The sequence below is a fragment of the Podarcis tiliguerta genome (genome assembly GCF_965153285.1).
Source record: "Podarcis tiliguerta genome assembly, chromosome: 4".
Lineage (NCBI taxonomy): Eukaryota > Metazoa > Chordata > Lepidosauria > Squamata > Lacertidae > Podarcis > Podarcis tiliguerta.
The window spans coordinates 60740581-60759886 of NC_139537.1; the positions used below are offsets into that span (position 1 = coordinate 60740581).

The following is a 19306-nucleotide window of genomic DNA, read 5'->3' on the forward strand; positions in this document are numbered from 1 at the left end:
AGGAGTACAGTGGTCGATAACTTCACATGTGAACCAGCTCAATATGACAGAAATATCAAACTTATCCTTCCTTTTTGAACCTGAAAACTTGTTTTCTCAGATGATAAAATCATTTGAAGAATGTAACCAAAAAGATTCTATCTATACTGTATGTGATGTCTTTGCATCTTTTGCCAAACAAAGAGAGAGAGAGAGAATATATGCACAAGAATACAGTATTTCTGCACAGGTTGAGGCAAGTATGTTTGGGAACATGAGGTCCACTAATTCTCTTGGACTTGACTTTGTTTTTCAGAATCTGATGCTGTCAACAAGCCAGCTGTGTGGGGCTTAGCCGAGGGGCATGGGGAGCGAGGGGCTGTCAGGATGTTGGGGGACATGGATAAAGAAGACAAGGCCTTCCAGCTTTCGACGGGAGGGACCAGGCTGGCCTCTCTCTTTGGACAGGATCAAACAACTACAGAATCTGGAAGTGTGCTCTTCCAATACAGGCCATCCAAGTGGGCCAAAATTAGTCAACCAGCTACCGCTGCAGGTCTGTCTACCTAGAAGCATCCCCCTGCAGCTACAGCTGCTCCTGAGCCCACTGCAGCAGTGCAGTCAGTCTTCTTCACTACAGTTGTTCATGCATATTTATTAACAAATGGGAGATATGTGAAACATGGCAAGTATAGGGCAGCTGTAGTGGGCAGCAATGCAAGCAAAAAGTACAGTGCTTCTTTATATCAGCCAGCTGCAGCAGATTGTGACCGCCAGGATCGATGCATGGTTTGTATTCACGGTGCAGCCCAACTACTGCACATTTTATGATGATCAGTGGCAGAAATGGTCCATCATGTTTGAATCAGAAATGGTGGCTGTGGACTTCAGAAAGCAGCTGTGCATTGCCAAGTATAACAGCAGCGCTTCTCCTGACTCAGTGTTTTACCAGGATCTTGTTCTCGGAGACGGCCAAGGTGTGGCGACTGGAGATGTCCTGGAGATCACTTTTACAGGCTGGCTGTTCTAGAACGGTAGTCTTGGGCAGGTTTTCGACTTGAATGTAAATAAAGAAAAGTTGCTGCGTCTGAAGCTAGGCTCTGGCAAAGTCATCAAGGACTGGGAAGATGTGATGATTGGCATGAAAAGAGGAGGCAGGCAGTTCCTCCTCTTCCCGCCAGCATTGGCTTACTGGCCTTTGGGAGAAGCTGAACGCATTCCACCAGACTCGACCCTGGCCTTTGAGGTGGAAGTCAAATGGGTGTGGTTTGCAAAGGACGCTGGCTCTGCCGGACAGAGCCTGGGCCCCAGGGACTCCCTCACACCTTCACCAGCGCCACAATCAGAAAGCCCCACTACAGACGCAGCATGGCTGACTCCTCCTACTCCTGCTCCAAAGCCAGGCTATGTGGAGCAGAGCAACCTGTTATTTGAGCAGAGCAACAGCTCACTGCAGAGGACCATGGAGCACACCCAGGCAAGGGTCCTACATGCTGAACAGAAGGTCAGGGTCATCAAGGAGCTAATGGAAACCATGGTGCTGATCTCCCAGATCCAGTGAAGTTTGATCTGTCTTCAGAAGCAGGGGGTGGATTTACACTCCCGAGACTTCCGGGTTAGCGCCTCCGGCAATGGCGGATTTCCTCTAATCTGGAGGAATCCGATCCTTGAAAATCAGGGTCTGGACCACCACGGTGAGGCGGAGACCCATTAAAAACCACAGGCGGGAGAAGCCTGTGGACCTGGGATTTGGCTGGCACCTTTTGCGCCTCCCCTACTCGCGGGGAAACCTGGTTTCGGGGATCCAGAGCAACGTGGGGTGAGCGGCGCGGTGCTTCGAATCGACCGCTTTTTTCAAGGAGTGAAGCCGCATTGCTGTTGCCGGAGACCGTTGACTTTTTCCTGTGGACAATTGGACTTTAAACAACTACTTGTAAGTAGAACGGAAAATTGGATCTTTAAACATCGTAATTCGGCACTGAAACGGAAAGGTTCTAAACAGGAAGTCCGCCTTCCTTTTTGTAAATAGATCAAAGCAAAGACGTTGCAAGCTAAAGTCTGTGAAAAGCCTTTTGTAAAGGTTTAAAGTTTCATCATTTAAAAATACTAAACCCCCCTTGGAAGCAGGAGAAGAGGGGGAAATTTTTGGACTGTTTAAGCCTGCAGGAGAGAGAGTGAAGAGAGATAAATCACCACCGTTTTGAACCTGGGACTGGGCTGTCAGTAAGACTGACGGTTTGAGAAAACTCATTGACTGTGAATAGACTATACACTGACAGATAGCTAAATAAGAGATATACATTGTTTCCACTGTTTTCCTCTGCATTTAAAAAGGAGAAAAAGTAACTGAAAATTGAAAATTAACTTTGTTGCTCGACTTGTGTCTGAAACTGTTTCCTCTAGAGGGAGCTTTTGTAACTGTTGCAGAAGTGGAGTGGAGCTGGGAATTTTTCAGCCGTAGAATCAAAGACGTGAGAATATAGTGACCTTGGACAAGAATGTCAAAACAAGAAGCCCTAGTGAATTCATTTTGCAAGATAAGTGCTTTACTGGAACAACTTCGCGAGAAGACGAATGTGATGATTATTAAAATCGACAAGCTGGGACAAAAAACAACCGATTTTGGACAAAAAGTGAACATTTGTACAGAAAATATTCGGGCATTGACTCAGGAACCCAGTTCAAAATGGCAAGCTGTGGAGAAGACAATGGAAAAAGCTGCTTTTAAATCTCAAGCAATACAAGTGGAGGTCTCGTCTTCACAGAGACAATTTGATGGATATAAGCCAATGCCTTGTGTGATTGATTTTGAAAGTCAGATTTGGAGAAATGGTGTACTGTCTGAATCGGAGAAGGAAAATTGGACAGACTCCCTTATGAAGGGATGCTCTGGACTTTGTAATTTGGATTTGGGTCAGGGGGAGACTGGAGTTGTGGAGGCCTTTAGCCTCAAAGGGACTTTGGAACATGTCCTGAAACATCTTTTGGATTTTAGTTCTGACTATGGAGTATGGGCTGACCTGTCAAGAAGGAATAAAGGAACTGTCAAGATGGAGTTCCCCCCGGATCTACTCCTTGGTACCAAAGGAAGGAAACTAAGAACAGCCCAGCAGAAGTTAAGTAAAATCTATGTATAAATATGAAGATCTGCAGAAGGGACATGGAAAAGAGTTAAGAGTCTCGGATAGAAGATCACCAGGTTGATGGGCTATATAGAACTGATAGAAAGGACTGACAGAATCCGAGACCAGGGAGAAGAGATGGTGGAAGAAGATTGGAAAAAAATTAAAAAATATATTCAGAGAAATATTGTAAAATTAATGATTGTTAGGAAATGTTGGAATGAAATTACATGACTTTAGTAGAAACATTATAAGGAGTTAAGTATAAATAAACTTTAAGGTTTTGATGGTAAGATAATGTTAAAATAAATTAAGATAATTAAATGACAGAAAGCCGTGAAAGAGGGAAAGGATTTGCTGATATAGTTAATAACTGGAATACAAAAAAGGGAGGTGTGAGGAGGTCGAGGAAATAAGTTAATGAAAGATAAGGATAAATATTGGATGTGTTTTTAATTGTTTTTGTTTCTTTTGTGTTTTGATGTATTGTGTTTTTTGTTCTTTTTTATGTATTGATTTTTCTTTTTTTTTTCTTCTCTTCTTTTTCTTGTGCTTTTTCTTTTTCTGTAACTTTGAAACTTCTAATAAATATTCTTATTTATTTATTTATTTAAAAAAAGGGATTTCCACTCCCAACTGAATGAAGCCCTGACAGAGTTGGAGGGGCACAGCTGGCAGAACTTGAGAAGTTGTCCAACTTGAAAAGCAGATACCAGGAGGTGAACCTGATCGGGAAGCAGTTGGAGGAGAAGGTGGCAGGCCTGGACGTAGAGCTGGCTTATCACCGCATTCAAATTGAGAATCTGGATAAGATCAGGATCAGCCAGGAGATCGCAGAGCCAGTGTGGTGTAGTGGTTAAGAGCGGTAGTCTCGTAATCTGGGGAACCAGGTTCGCATCTCCGCTCCTCCACATGCAACTGCTGGGTGACCTTGGGCTAGTCACACTTCTCTGAAGTCTCTCAGCCCCACTCACCTCACAGAGTGTTTGTAGTGGGGGAGGAAGGGAAAGGAGAATGTTAGCCGCTTTGAGACTCCTTAAAGGGAGTGAAAGGCAGGGTATCAAATCCAAACTCCTCCTCTTCTTCTTCTTCTTCTTCTTCTTCTTCTTCTTCTTCAGAAGCCAAGTTGCAGATCACCCAGCTCCAGCTGGAGCAGCTCCGTCATCAGAAGCAGGAGATGGATCTCCACTCCCAAGTGAATCAAGCCCTGACTGAGTCGGAGGGGCACAGCGCCCTGGTCAACCAACTGCATGCACAGCTGGTGGAACTTCAGAAGTCATCTGACGACATTAAAAGCAGATACCAGGAGGAGCAGCTGATCGGGAAGCAATTGGATGAGAAGGTGGCAGCCGTGAAAGAAGAGCTAGCTGATCTCCTCATTCAGAAGGAGAATCTGGATAAGACAACAACTCTGCAGCTGCTGGAGAGCCAGGGGAGCAAAGGAGGAGGAGCAGCACCAAGGAGGAAGGGCCTGCGGAAAGGAAGCAGCCAAGTGCCGCACCCCTTTATGGGGATCCTCACAGCAACTCTCTCCGAAAACCAGCACCAGTGGCATCCCCCGCTCCATTGGCTAATCTGAAGGGAAGCTCAAGCAGTCCTCCATTCACCGCTCTCGAAGGAACCCAAGACAGACTGATTTTTGCAGCTCCTGAGGCTCATTCTTCGGAAGAACAGGGTGAACAGACTCCTGCAGCCTCTGCTCAAACTGCAAGGCCGCCTCTCAGGCTCTCCGCCAGTATTGAGAAGGAGAAGCCAAGCACTCAGGGTGAAATGGACACAATAGACACCGCCATTCTGGCACCTCCAAATCCAGCGGCGGATGAGACGGCACCTGCAATGGAGGGGCCCACAACGGGTCCAGAGGGCAAGGAGGAGAGTGGGGCAAGTCAGCACACCGCAGGCCCCACCTCTGAAGCTGCTCTAGCCAACAAGCAGCAGGACTTGGCTGGAGCCTCACAGCCAAGACCAGCGTCCAGCCCTATGCAAGCGGATTCCAGTCTTCTTGAGGACAAGGGTGGTTTCTTCAAAGTTGCCACTCTCAAGCCATCTGCACTGGGAACTCTGTTGGCAGAAGACGAAGACGAGGAAGAGGTGAGCCTTAAGGGTCGGCCTCCCCCCACCCCACTCTTTGATGATGATGACGACAACGACAATGACCTGTACCTGCTGGGATGAACGGCCTGGCAAATGCCATGGCAATACTTCCTTCTCTCAAGAGCTTCAGTGATTGCTGATCTGGGGCTGAGATGGATGGAGCTGGGGGTTTCCTGTGGGCCTCCCCAGATTGCTCATTTGGGCTGAGGTGGCCTTAACTTGTGGTTTTTGAGGCTGCTGGCAGGAAGAGGGGTGACGGTAACATTCTCTCTCTCTCTCTCTCTCTCTCTCTCTCTCTCTCTCTCTGTAGCAAATGCCAATTTGGGACTTTGTCTAGATTCAAAGTCCTGACTGTTTAATTCACCATTGAATTACAGGCTACAGAACACACCTGTACCCTACATGCTTTTGACCCAGCTGCTGTTGGAAGTAGCGGTGGGTATCACCTTGAACATCTCCTCTCTGTGGAAACAAACTTAACCTATTTCCATAGCTCACCTCCAGTTTTGAACCTTGGCAAAACCGGATCTTGAAAATAATAAAAATAAAGTGCAATTAAAATAAAAACAAAACAAAACAAAAAAACAACCCAGTTGTGTGAAAATATTCAAGGACAGATGGAGTGGGAAAGTATCTTATTTGAATTTATATTTTTTAAAATGGTTTAAACTTTGGGTTTAGAAAGGGCATTTTCTTATTGTTAAGTACTGTATGTCGCCCTCTGATTAGTTCAGTCCTATTTAATTTATACTAATTTTATCTCAGCTGTACATTTTAACTTTGCAAAAGCAGTGGGGCCATCCTAATTAATGCTGTTAATATTTGTATCTGCACCGTCTACCTACATAGTTAACATTAATTCTTTGGTGGTTAATTAAAAGGAAATTTGGGTTTTTAATATTTTTTTATTTAAGCTTAAATTTAGATCATACACAAATCAAGGATAGTGTTCTAGCTGACTGAAAGTACTTACAGGATACAGGCAGCCATGGCATTAATTGGGGATAGGGGCAGAAAAGTTGACATGTTTACCTATTACACTTGTAGTGGCAACCGCAAAAGAACAGAATTACCTGCAAGCAGAAAACATTTTCCTGCCTTGTCTAGTACCCTAACACATTTAACTCCAGAACTTTCTCTTCCTGATCAACTTGCAAATGTCATATTGTCAGCCTCTACTCTGTTCTCTCATGTATCCTTTTATGTGGTAGCTCTGCTGGATTTTATTGGTTTTATGGACCTCACTGCTAAACTTTTATGTTTGCTCTTTTGTTTTATCTTACTAATTGGTTGCATGTCAGCTTTAAGAGTTTTCTACTGAAACACAAGGAAGGAAACAGATCAACAACAAAAAAACCACTTTGGTAGGGTACCTTACTGAGATCAAAGTCGTTATTAAGAGAGTTATTACTTTACGTAAGATGATCAGCTTCAGAATTGGTAGTCTGTTTTAAGAGTCCATATGACTTATTTATATTTTTAATCTGTGAGAATTAGCACACTGGTCCAATCTAGGTCTTACCCTAATTGTGTGGTTACAACTATATCTAATTCTTTTTAAAGAAATAACAATACTAGGCGGGGGGGGGGCAAATTTCGTTGAGACCATGATGCACTAGAAGCAATTCCCTCTGCAGCAGTGATCTTAATATACATTATCCCCCACGCAACCATTAGCCTTTGGGATAATGCTCTTATCCGTACTGCCTCAAGAGTGAGGTGGATTTTCATCGTAACTGTGGCTGGCATGGGAATGGTTGCACCTCCCTTTCCCACTCACTGTTCCCAATTAAATATCCCCCATCCCATCCTGAACTTAGTATTAAAGATTGTGATTTCTAACCACACAATAATAGAAGATGGAGCAAGTTTGTTTTCTCCTGCTCTGGAGTAGGACCCAAACCAATGGGTTTGGGAGATTCTGACGAAACACCAGGAAGAACTTTCTGACAGTAAGATCTGTTCAGCAGTGAAACGGTCTCCCTTGGAAGCTGGTAGACTTTCCTTCACTGGAGGTTTTTAAGCTGAAGTTGAATGACCATCTGTCATGGATGCTTTAGCTGAGATTCCTGCATTGAAGGGGGTTGGACTAGATGACCCTCACGGGTCCCTTCCAACTCTAAAATTCTATGAAAATTCTAATTGAACCCACAGAAATACCGGAAAGTGCTACAGCAGGTCTATTTGCAGACTGATGTGACTAATGACTAAAAGCCATATGGTGTTCTCTGATCAGCATTTTAAAATATCAAAGTGCATGGCAGATCACAACTGGATGGAATCCGAGAGAGAAACTTCTTGCTTGTGATTAGAAAATCTAAACAGCACATCTGATCAAGTAGGCCACAACCTGCAATGCTTACTAATGCCTTAAAATATTTATCAGCAGGTTTCCATTTGCTTATAGGGACAAGGCTAACCTTCAAACACAGAGGCAAGAATCAGAGAGATGTTGCTGTAAGTAGCTGACCTTCTATCTGATTAGGGGCTATAACAGCTTGACGTGCCTATATAGCCCCTTCCAATTATGAAATCCCACCTGAAATCGTAGTTCTGGCAGGTAGAAATAAAGCTCAAGAGATAGCTGAGAAAGTGTTAGGGTCAAAAAGGTGAATGATATGTCTAACAGTGAACTGACTAGCAGTTGAATAGATAGATGAATTAAAGGGAAAACTCCTAAAATCAAGGATCTTATCCCCACCACCTCTTGAAATAATATCTGGAGTCAGGGGTGCCAATTTGAATAAAATATTGGAGGGCCCAGGTATGCCCCACCCCGCCCACAAATAGCGTGCATGCTATTTGAATGGCAATGCCCATCAACTTTTGAGGGCCCTGAGGGGATCTCTGCCCCTAGAAGCTGGCTCCTATGGTCGCTGCCAATATATGTTGGCAGTACTGAAATACATGGACCAATGCTCTGATTTGGTATGGGCCAGCTTCTTATGCTTCTGTTTCAGCAGTGGCATAATATGATGAAGATATCCTGCCCCAGTGAGCGGTCAAGTCTTCACATTTTGCTGTAGCTGAAGCTTCTGGGTCAATTTAAGGGTTATCCTAGATTACGGTACATGTACCCTAACTCTTAACTCCCAGCTCTTCTCAAACTGCGGCTAACAAAGTTATATATTAAAAAATATGGCAAACAAAATTGTTGATGAACTTTGCAAGTTTCATTCTTCTGAAAACAAGCAATAATGATAATATTTTAATTATTTTCCTATGAAAGGCAGTTCATTAAAATGCAATGGCTCTGTTGAAAGCTCATTAACAAATTTACTTTTATACTGACCAGTAACCTCAACACTGTAAGTGAAACTACTCACCTATGTAAATCTGAATGTATATAGTCGGTTTGATGGATTGAAGCCAACGATGGCATAATTTGTGAGCTTGCAAATTGAAAGTGTTCATTTACCAAGCCTATAATTAAGAAAAACTTCAGTCCAAACCATATTATAACTATAATAGATTTCACACTTCATAAAAAGACAAGAAAGTGTAGCTGCATATTGCAGAGAATTAATATTTGTTTTGTGTAGTGTGCATTTTAAAATTAGAATCATATATTTTCAAGTTTGTTTTTTGGGGGGGTGGGGGCGGAGAGAAAAGAGTATGTGAAGGTTCTGATATGCACAAACTGCTTAAAGGGCCCAGTCCAAATTTTGCCCACCCAACTCTGCTCCCTACCCTGAAAATCAATCAGCAATTGTGCTAATTGAGCTATTTGGAAGTGAGAAAAGATGGAGGACTAAACCCTGAGTAAACACAGTGTTCCCCTTTGAACAACGAGTCTGGGCTATGACCATTTAAAAACAAGGCTCTGCACATCTATCCATAGCTGGATGATGAACTGGGTGCTCAAACAGGCGCTTCATGCATATTCCCCCCTACCTAGCATAGCAGCTGGGGCTGTTTATATGCATACCAAATGCAAAATTGGCTGTAGTGATGCTGAACTCTTCAAGATTCAGCACTAGCTGAACTGGGCCAGCAATCTGGAACCCAAGAATGGCAGAACTTTGCTACATTGTTAGCAAAAAGTCAGCCTTGGATTGAATACCTGGCATGGCATCCCTCTATACTCACTGGTGATGTTTGAAGTTGGCAAATATGGCTATAGTTGTCCGGGGGCAGGGAGAGGGGAAAGAGAGAGCTTTTGCATCTTTCTGTATTTCTCTGCAGAACAACCACTTTCTCATCCTCAGAGCTGTGAGGGTCCAGTTGGACCGTGCTGCTGGGGATTCAAAATGCAGCAGCACTTCCATTATTATTATTTTATTTTATAAATTATTATTATTATTATTATTGTCTGTTAGGACTGCCAGGGGTATGATACCTAACTGACCATCTCTTCGCACTTTTCAAATGACAGCTACACATACAGCAAATGCCCCTTTCCCCTGACCCACACCCATTCATTGTGCCATCAGAACAGTATCTACACACTGTAAATGTGATTGGGGGGAAATGCAAAAAGCAAGATCCATGGCTGGGCATACAACACCTGTGTCCTGTGCACTTACAGCTTGTACACTTGTAAGCATTGTTCAGACGGCAGAGTGAGTGCATGAACCCAATTCACCCCCATGCATATTGACTGTTTGTGCATGGCTTTGGCTACCCCCCGCGAACATATACAACACTCTTATCTATATCACCTCATTCAAACAAGCCATACTTTATGCTACCCACTCTAAATCATTTTCCATAAGTCGATGCCACATGCCTGCTCTGTGTTAATACAAGTTGTCCCTGCTGCGCTTTTCTGTGCTGGGATCTGTCTATGAAACTGATGTCGTCACACATATGCCCACCCAAATCAGCTCCCCTAGATCAGCTTTCATAATGGAAAAGCAATTGGGGGAAAATGCATATTATCCCCTCACTCCAATAATGGAAATGGAGCAATTCAGCAAAGATGCTTGTAATGCCGATGACACTTATGCCTTTCAGTTTTACTGTACAAATAGCAGGTGTGGGGAGGGGGCTTCAGCATAGTAATCCAGTTAAAGACACAACACAGAACTGGATCTGCACCAAAATGATGGATGCAGGAGAACCACATGGCCAAAACTCCATGTACCCATTTCAGTAATTACCAGAGTAAGAGTACAACAATCCCTATCGTGAGCAGATGTCACATGCTCTGAGCTGGACCCAGTTTGAAGCAGCAAACACTCACTCACCTGCTGACTGATGGAAATGACAGACTCTAGGGAACAAGCTGTAAAATCAATTATTCACATCTACTCCACTGCTGCCACCTACACATCCAGCAGAAGCACTGTGCAAACAGAGAATGTTTCAGCTTGGTTTTAAGTTGTGCACGCACACACACACACACACACACACACACACACACACACACAGGTTAAGGCTGCAATTCTGTGCACACTTATGGGGATGTCTCACTGAAATCAGTGGGATTTCTGTGATGAGGGTTTTTAAAAAGTGAACAAATGTAAAATTTGACTTCATAGAAAAAACTATGGTCCAGTAAGCATGGAAGGAGAGCAGAGAGTAATGAAGCTCATCTTCAGCATAAGCTATTTCTAAACATTAATGCTATTCTAGGCTGCATCAGCAGACGTATAGTGTCCTGATCAAAGGAAATACTAGTATTGCTCTATTCTGCCTTGGCCAGGCCATACCTGGAATACTGTGTCTTGTTCTGGGTGCCACAATTTAATAAGGATATTGACAAGCTGATGTGCAAAGGAGGGTGACCGAGATAAAGGGTCTGGAAACCAAGCCATATGAGGAATAGTTGAGGCGAGTTGGGTATGTTTAGCATGGAAAAGAGAAGACTGAGAAGAGATACAATAGTCATCTTCAAATTTCTAATTGTCTTCTCCTGCTCTAGAGGGTAGAACCCAAATCAGTGGATTCCAAGTTATAAGAAAGGAGATTCCAACTAAACATCTTGAAGAACTTTCTGATGGTAAGAGCTCTTCAACAGTGGAATGGACTCCCTCAGGTGGTGGTGGACTCTTCTTCTTTGGAGCGTTTAAAGCAGATGTTGGGTGGACATCTGTATGGATGCTTTAGTTGAGGTTCCTACACTTCAGGGAGTTGAACCAGATGACCATTGGCTCCCTTCCAACTCTACAGTTATATGATTCTATGATTCTGTTATGTACTGAGTTGAATAGGATCCAAACTGCATCAGTCTGATTGGTCCTAGAACAATAGGATTCAGAATGCAGCAGTCTGACTGGTCCTAGAACAATGCAGCAGTATGATTGGTCGGCAGGAGCCACCCAATCCAGCTCCAGATAGAAGTGAATCCACAACCTGATTAGCCTACAGGAGAAATCCGGAATTAGCCAATCACGTGCAGCCCATTGTGTAAATAATGTATATAAAGCAGATACTTTGAGGGGACTTTCATTCCTCCTCACCACTATGAGCTGAATAAAATCACTTTGCGACTCTGAGTATATTTCAGATTCTATAAACCAGGCAAAATAATTTGCACTTTTCCTGGGTCTGGACAGTGCCAAGTTGGGTTATGATCTAGAAACCACATATACACTGCCTAGGGTTCCATGATGAAAGAAAAGGAGGATGCAAATGTAAGTAAATACATAAAAATACTTGTGTCCCAAAATATTGTGGCCTGCCAGGTGCTACCTTATTTTTGCAGTCCCAGTAAGGCAGCACAAACCATCCGTGGGGTCACCATACATGGCTGACAGACTTGGCTTGACTTTCTGGGTTATGCCATCTACTCCTAACACTCTGGTGATGGGTGTTCACACAGACTGCAAGGAAAACTTGTAGAGGTAGAGATCCCTGAACCTCCTTTGATAATCATTACATTCCAGTGGTTAGCTGAAATCTGCCTTATCAGCTAGAATCAAGCAAATCCTTCCCTATGTATAATCTTCGTAAGTTACAATTTCTATACCAGAACTTGATTTCTAACATGGTGGATTATAAATTTACAAATGAGGCAGGTAATATTTTAAATACACACATGTGTATGTATCCAGGTCTTGCTTATATTCTTTCAAAAAAAACCCCAAACCTTAATACATATTTTCCCCAGTCCCAATAAGAAGGCCATCAGTGTGTTATGCAACCTGTTTCTGATGAGTGGTCACACAGACTAATGAAAAGCACCTATGCTGCAAAACGTATAGCCCATTCACACTTTTTAATCTAAACACTATGCCACATGCAACGGGTCACAACTGAGTTCAATAGTGTTTGAGGCAGTGTGGCCCTGTACAGCTGTTGCTGGGAATCACAAGTAGGGAAAATGCTGTTTTGTTTCTATCCTGCTTATGGGCTTCCTTCCCATAAGCATCTGGTTGGCCACTGTGAGAACAGGATGCTATACTAAGTGGGCCATTGGCCTGACTCAGCATTGTGTACAAACTAAGGTGGGTCACACTGTCAGCACCAAGATTTATTTTTACTAGAAGGAAGGAAATGGACATAATGTAAAAAAAAAGAAGGGGGGATTCTGTATTAGAGGCTGGGGACCTTAGCTAGGTAATGCCAAAGGCTACTGCTCTAAGCAATCTCTGTTTGATACATGCATTCCTGAGATCGAGTGGAAATGCATTCACAGTGACCCAGCATCCTGCTATGGATTACATCTATCAAGTTACTACATTCCCATGTGCAGCAAAAGGAACATGTGCCCATGGATATTGCAAAGTAGGTCACTCAGAGGCAAATGGGAGGATTTCAGCTGGCATCCTAAAATGGACCGCATGGGATTTATGACTGACTTTACTTGGATATTTTTCCACAATCCACCCAGAGAAATGCTTCATCCTCTGTATGTAATCGAGAATCCTTTTATCTTTGCACATCTCTTGAGCTGCAAAGGGAATAAAAGCAAGTCAGCAGCACAGTCACAATTCAGAGTTGAGCTAGGCCAAGCACAGCCTAAAGCAACTTAACCTCCACTGCACACCTGACTGTATGAAGCAGAGTCATCAAAGCAGCACTAATATGGCCACCCAGCTTAAATCATAAGTCATGCTGCTCCTTTCATTGGAATGTTCGAAGCACTGGGAGTACACAAGGACGTGCTGTTCTGAACTAAAATAAAGAAAACTCAGCAGTGGCAACGTCTATTAATCTTTTTTCAGCAATGCTATGGGTAATTCAACCCCCTTCCCCAAGAAAAAATGACAGGCAAGTGACTATCCCTGCCTTATAACACAGAAGTTTTAACTTTTCTTGCCTGTCTCGTATACTTTGAGTCTCTGCACTATTGTTTTAGTCAGGTAAAGTCTTTAGCAGGAGCAAAATAACAGCTATGAAAGTTCATGCAGGATACAGTAAAAATCCAGTTCTGGATCCATTGCCTTTTAAAATAATGGTAATCATACTTCAATACAGTGCTCACCTACCTAGAAGTAACCTTCATTGAAAACAATAAGACTTACTTCTGAATAGACAAGTATAGGATTGCACAGTTATGTTGCAATGCTATCTCCACTTACCTGAGACTAAATCCTATGGAACTCAATGGATTTAATTATGAATAAATATGTATAGGATTGCTCTGTTAATATACTACCCCTACATCTCACATACTCCAAGCATAGGCTATTCAACATGTACTTCCATTAAACCAAACTTCATTTCACATGTATTTTCAAAATGTGTAATGTTTATGCATTGTGTCAACATGGGAGCCCCCTGCTTCCCTGAACCTTGAATGTACCTAGTCTCTGACCCTACTCACAAATAGGGTTGGGCAAATCTGTAAATTTTTGTTTTTCTCACTTTCTCCTTTTTCAGTCTTAAATTTGGTTCTACATATCTCCACATCAGTTTGCAAACTTAAAACAAAACAAAAAAGCCCTCATGAAAATTCAACATTTTAGAGCAATTTTCTCCAATAGGTACAGGCAAACATTTTAAGAGGGGTAGAGATTGCATGGACTACATGCTTTGGATTTGTGGGCCACAATTAAGTATTGTGTCCAGCATGTGGGCATGGTAACTTATTTAGGGCATGGACTTATTTAGGAAGAAAATGAAGAAGGCCATTCGCTAGATGTTATTCCAAATCTGAAAATGTTCAGCTGCAGACAACAGCCATTTGCTCTTTCAAAAAATCTCACCACACCAGGAGCTTTACAGCCATATCATCTACCATTTCTTCATAATCCCTTTACCATAACTTAGTTACCAAGAAGCTTTTAGGAAAAACTTGCTGCCCTTGCTGAATTGGGTCAAAAGCTCATCTATCCAACCATCTCTCTTCCACAGTGAGCAGACAGCTGCCTCCGAGGAGAAGATTAAATGTGCACTTAATATATAGGACACAACTACACATTTCGTTTCTCCTAAACTAATTACATGGGGGACCCCAATTCCCACTAGAAAAGCAGCATGTGGGAGAGGAGGCAGAGCTCTTCACTCCCCAGCTGTGATTGGAACGAAGTTCTGGCATGGCTTCTTCAAGATACTTCACTGTGTAGTGGACAAATTTTCCCTATTGGAATTTTGTCACAGTTCACGGTAGGGACTGAAGCAAGCAAGATGGTTGGCATTCAAGAGCCTGAGGGTATAGCCCACTGGAGACCTGGACATTTGCCTACAAGTCCAGCTGTAATGGGCAGCGTTGAGTGGTCATAAGGTGGAGAAAGGCAATCCCACTTATCTATAATACTCTAAATGCTTTTGGGAATGTGTATATATTACTTTCAATGTATTGTTTGTTTGTTTGTTAAATTTGTATACCACCCTTCATCCATAGATCTCAGAGCATTTCACAACAATATAAAAAACACAAAATACATAAAAATAACAAAAATAAAGCAATAATTCCCCCCCCCAACACATTTAAAAGGCTATGTGGAAGATGAGGAGCCCTGCATGGGAGGCAGGGTAGAAAGGATCTCCCAGGGTGGGAGCCTGGATAAAGAAACACAGGCTCCCAGGTGCGAACTGGGAGGGTCTACTTTTCTGTGTGTGGATAAAGGGATATGATATAATTGTGATAGAGGGCTTTTGTAATCATTTCTTTTCTTTTTTTCTTTCTTGCTTTTCTATTTTGGTTCTTCTTTGTTCTTTTTCCTTAGATTAGTTTGGATTTTATTGTATTCCAAGTTGAACATTTTCAATAAAAATATTTACAGAAAAGGGTGGGTATAATATGTTTATCAGCAAAAGACCTGGTTGAAGAGGAACGCTTTCGCCTGGTGCCTAAAGGTGTATAATGAAGACGCCAGCTGAACCTCCCTGGGTAGGGCATTCCACAAATGGGCAGTCACTTCAGAAAAGGCCCATTCTCATGTTGCCACACTCGTGGAGGAGGCACACGAAGAAGGGCCACGGATGATGATCTCAGGAGTACTATGCTTGATCACTGTTGACATTAGCTGATACCAATTTAACTAACTGAACGCTCATAGCCAGTTCTCCATAGATAGAAATAAGAAAGTGACACCATTCACTTCTATCAGTGGACAAAACTACTTTGAGCTAAGGGAATATTTGAAAAGTGCAGCAATACCCATTAGACATCACAAGTGTTAAACTGAGTTTCAGCTACCTGTCTAATCCACTACTGTACATAGATTAACAGGAGTGCCATCTTCCTTCTGCGGGCAGCCAAATTTCCTGTTCCAGCTGTGACAATGTGTCCCAAAGTTCCCAGACTGAACTGGCAGCTGTGCTTTACAGTTATGTGATATTTGTTATAATAGTCTACCATTCCTTTGGCTGTGCATTTGAGAAAAATACTGGGCAGCCAGCAGGATAATCTTAGGAAGTTAATTAACTCTCCCTTGTATACCTTGGCAATGAAAACTGGACTGAACACTGTACTGTAACATAAACACTAAATGCTACAATATGCAGTGTGGAGTTTTGACTCTAAGACATACCTTTCAGGACCTGCTGCTTTTGCCATGAGTATCGGCATAGAACCCTTCTCTCTTTGAGCTTTCATCCCCATGGAATGAAAATAATCCAGGTCACTTAAGCCTGGAGTCATGGACGTACTTCCTCAGGACTAAGCCCCATAGATTTCCAGGTAACCGCTAAGTAAAGAGTGGTATGCAAGCATCTACTTCATTGAAAATAAGAAACCTTTCAAATTGCTTTGACTGACCTTCAAATCTAGGCCTGAATGGTGGCAGCATCCTTGTCTCCCCTTTATGCATCCATGAGGGCTGACCTGGCTGTGGTTACTTATAACTTGGCTAGTCGTGCCAGGATGCAGAGACCAGCACTATCTTTCCCAATGTCCTGAACCCCAGCATACCTGGTGACCAGTCCCGCTGGTGCATTCAGTCCCAAGGGCTAGCAAGTAGTTCAGCAGTCCAACACATCAGGAAACACAGTCCAGGTTAAATAAAGCAAGCCAAGTCCAAAATCCAACAGTCAGGAAATGCAGACAAGGTTCACTCCAGCAAGCAAAGTCCAAAAAAAGTCATGCCAGGTTCCCACCGCTGCAGCTAATCCAGGGTCAGGGAGCCTGGAGTTCAGTCCCCCAAAAGCAGTGTCCTATGAAGCTCCTAGGCCACTCAGGCATGGCCCATGAAATGAGAAGCTGAACAGACACAGCACCTCAGCTCTGCTTCCCTTTTATACCTTGAGTCTGATTACAACATCTGGGCTTGACGAGACATGTGACTCTCACCTGAGCCTAGTCCAGCTGAGGAATCACACACCTCCTCCCACAGCTAATGGGCCCCACCTGGCCAGCTAATGAACTGGGCTGTTTGCCCTTGCCTGCCTCAGCCTCCTAGAGTGTACCTCCCATTGCTCCTTATTCCTCAGAGCCCACTGTGTTCATGGAAACTGACTCCAGTGATGGGTCCTATTCCTCTGCTTCCTGTGCACTGACTCACATCCCCTCACCATCCTCTGTCGCCCCATGAGTACTTTCTATGCCCCTAATATTATCTTTTCCATCCTTAGCTTGTCTCAGTGTGTAGCAGTTGTGGCTACACCCCTTGCCAGGATCCTCTTCTTCCTTCCCGTTTCCTGCCAGTTCATGACACCCAATGGCATGCAATTAAAAGAGTATTGTTTATTATAATCTACAAAACAAAATGATCCAATTGCTAGTTACATTTTACAACTTTTTCTCTTTCAACTATAACATCACTAAAAAGGGACACTATGGAAACTCGCTCGTTTCTGAACGCTGTCCCCTGCGAAGTGAATATTCTTACAGCCCTTGAATATAACTCCCCAGTTTCTTAACTGTCTTCCCTGTGACTCTCAAATCCAAAACTATGCCTCACACCCTAGGTGGCAATCAACCACCACAGGTGGCTTATGCCTTAAGAGGAAAGGAGGAGAACGCACATTCCAGTAGCCCCAAATGCAGCTTTTTAAATTAAAGAACACAACCCTAATTGCAAATTAAAAGGAACACAGAAGTGTTCTGGCAATTGTTTACAAAATACAATTACTTCACTCCCTCCAACAGATAGGCTTTCTTTGAGAGAATCAGCTGGGACCTCCATGCACGCCACAGCCTTTGAATGCACTTCAACAGCTGAAGGCCAAAAAGCAACTGTTTTCTATCAAAAGAAAGTGATGCAAGAGACAGGCATCCTTACCATGAGAGAGACCCTTAGATCATCAACCACCCCCTGGTACCCACCAAGGATAACAACAACAGGCTAAAAGAAAATAGACTGCAAACGCAGTGGAATTTAGTTTTGCAGAGTGTGGTGACAAGAGCTTTGGTAAAATTTCAAACAGAGAGCTGTATTGCTATGTCTTTCCACTGAGCCCCATTTATAGTTATTGCTTTCTTACTGCTGGAAGCTGGCCTCTATAGACATCTGCAGAATTCAGCCAATATAGGGAAGTGGCCTGTTGTTTCTTCTTTCTTCCAGCTATATTATTGATATTTTTAGGAGTAATTGAACTTCGCAGTGCTAACGTATTTTCTCCTTGAACTACTATCCCCTGTTGATATGTGTGTTTGCAGGGCATATACTAAAGCAACTGCAAATCCGGCACCTAAACGGCACTTGTATTATTATATTTTTAATCAGCCTTTGCAGAAAAAAAGAAAAGCACCCTGAACTCTTAAAAGAGCCGGAGGAGCAGGTCTTGTCAGAAGCATGCTGTTATTTCAAAAGATAAATTACAAAAATTAAACCAACAGCCTGGCTTTACTGCAGAATCACTGGCACAATCCAGTTAAAGTATAGTACTCTTAAGAACCATTTATTCAATAGCCAAGATTTAAAGACAAGTTTCTTTCTCTCATTGCAATCAAGATTGGTATCAGAAGGCCATTCATATCCTTTTTGTAAGCAAAACCTAGTTCCTCCGCATCCCATCCATCCCATCCAGCAATTACCGTATTTTTTGCACCATAACACTCACTTTTTCCCTCCTAGAAAGTAAGGGGAAATGTCTGTGCGTGTTATGGAGGGAATGTCGGTGGCGGGGGGGATCTGCTGCAGTCGTGAGCAGAGGATCCATGGTTCCCCTTCCTTCCCTCCTCCGTGGCTCGCTTTGAAACAGCAAACCGGGAGAAGAACTGCTGAGTGGCGAGGAGAGAGGGACAGAGAGCCTGCTTCTTTAAAGGAGCAAAGCGGGAGAGGAGAGGAGCCGCTTACACGAGTGTAAGTGGCTCCTGTCAGGTTGGTTCCTTTAAAGCAAGCAGGCTCTCTGTCTCTCTCTCCTCCCCACTCAGCTCGCTAAATAGCATTATTAGCAGCATCCTTCTCCACACACCCCATGCGTGCTCCTTGTCCCTTGAGTGCTTTTCATTCCCTCCCCACTTAAAACGTGGTTACAAAGCATGGATCCACATGGATCCTCAGAATTTTTGCATTGGGCTACTCCAAACTCACTGCCAGATCACATGTCTGTGGCCACAGCATGAACCACAAAAATCATACATCCACTGTTTCGTTTAGAATAATTTTTTTCTTGTTTTCCTCCTCTAAAAACTACATGCGTGTTATGATCTGGTGCATGTTATAGAGCGAAAAATACGGTACCCTTCTTTGTGCCAGAGATCTAGAAAGAAGCAAGCAATTGCTACACTGCAGGGGGGTTGGACTAAATGACCCTTGGGGTCCCTTCCAACTCTACAATTCTATGATTCTGTGAAAAAGACAAGCAGAATAGAGAGCATAATCTGTACTGAACTG

The 19306-nt window shown here is 43.1% G+C and overlaps 1 protein-coding gene and 1 pseudogene across 5 annotated transcripts in view; one reads left to right on the top strand and one right to left on the bottom strand.

Moving 5' to 3' along the window:
- The window catches only part of LOC310676846, a 29695-nt pseudogene extending 24113 nt beyond the window's left edge, over nucleotides 1–5582 (top strand). Inside the window, exons 2-4 of the transcript in view lie at nucleotides 296–1516; nucleotides 2517–2658; nucleotides 4220–5582. The product of the transcript in view is annotated as an uncharacterized misc_RNA (transcript). The remainder of the gene's footprint in view (nucleotides 1–295; nucleotides 1517–2516; nucleotides 2659–4219) is intronic.
- Nucleotides 1–19306, bottom strand: part of LOC310677064 (uncharacterized protein) — a 546359-nt gene that overhangs the window by 443423 nt on the left and 83630 nt on the right. The window lies entirely within an intron of this gene.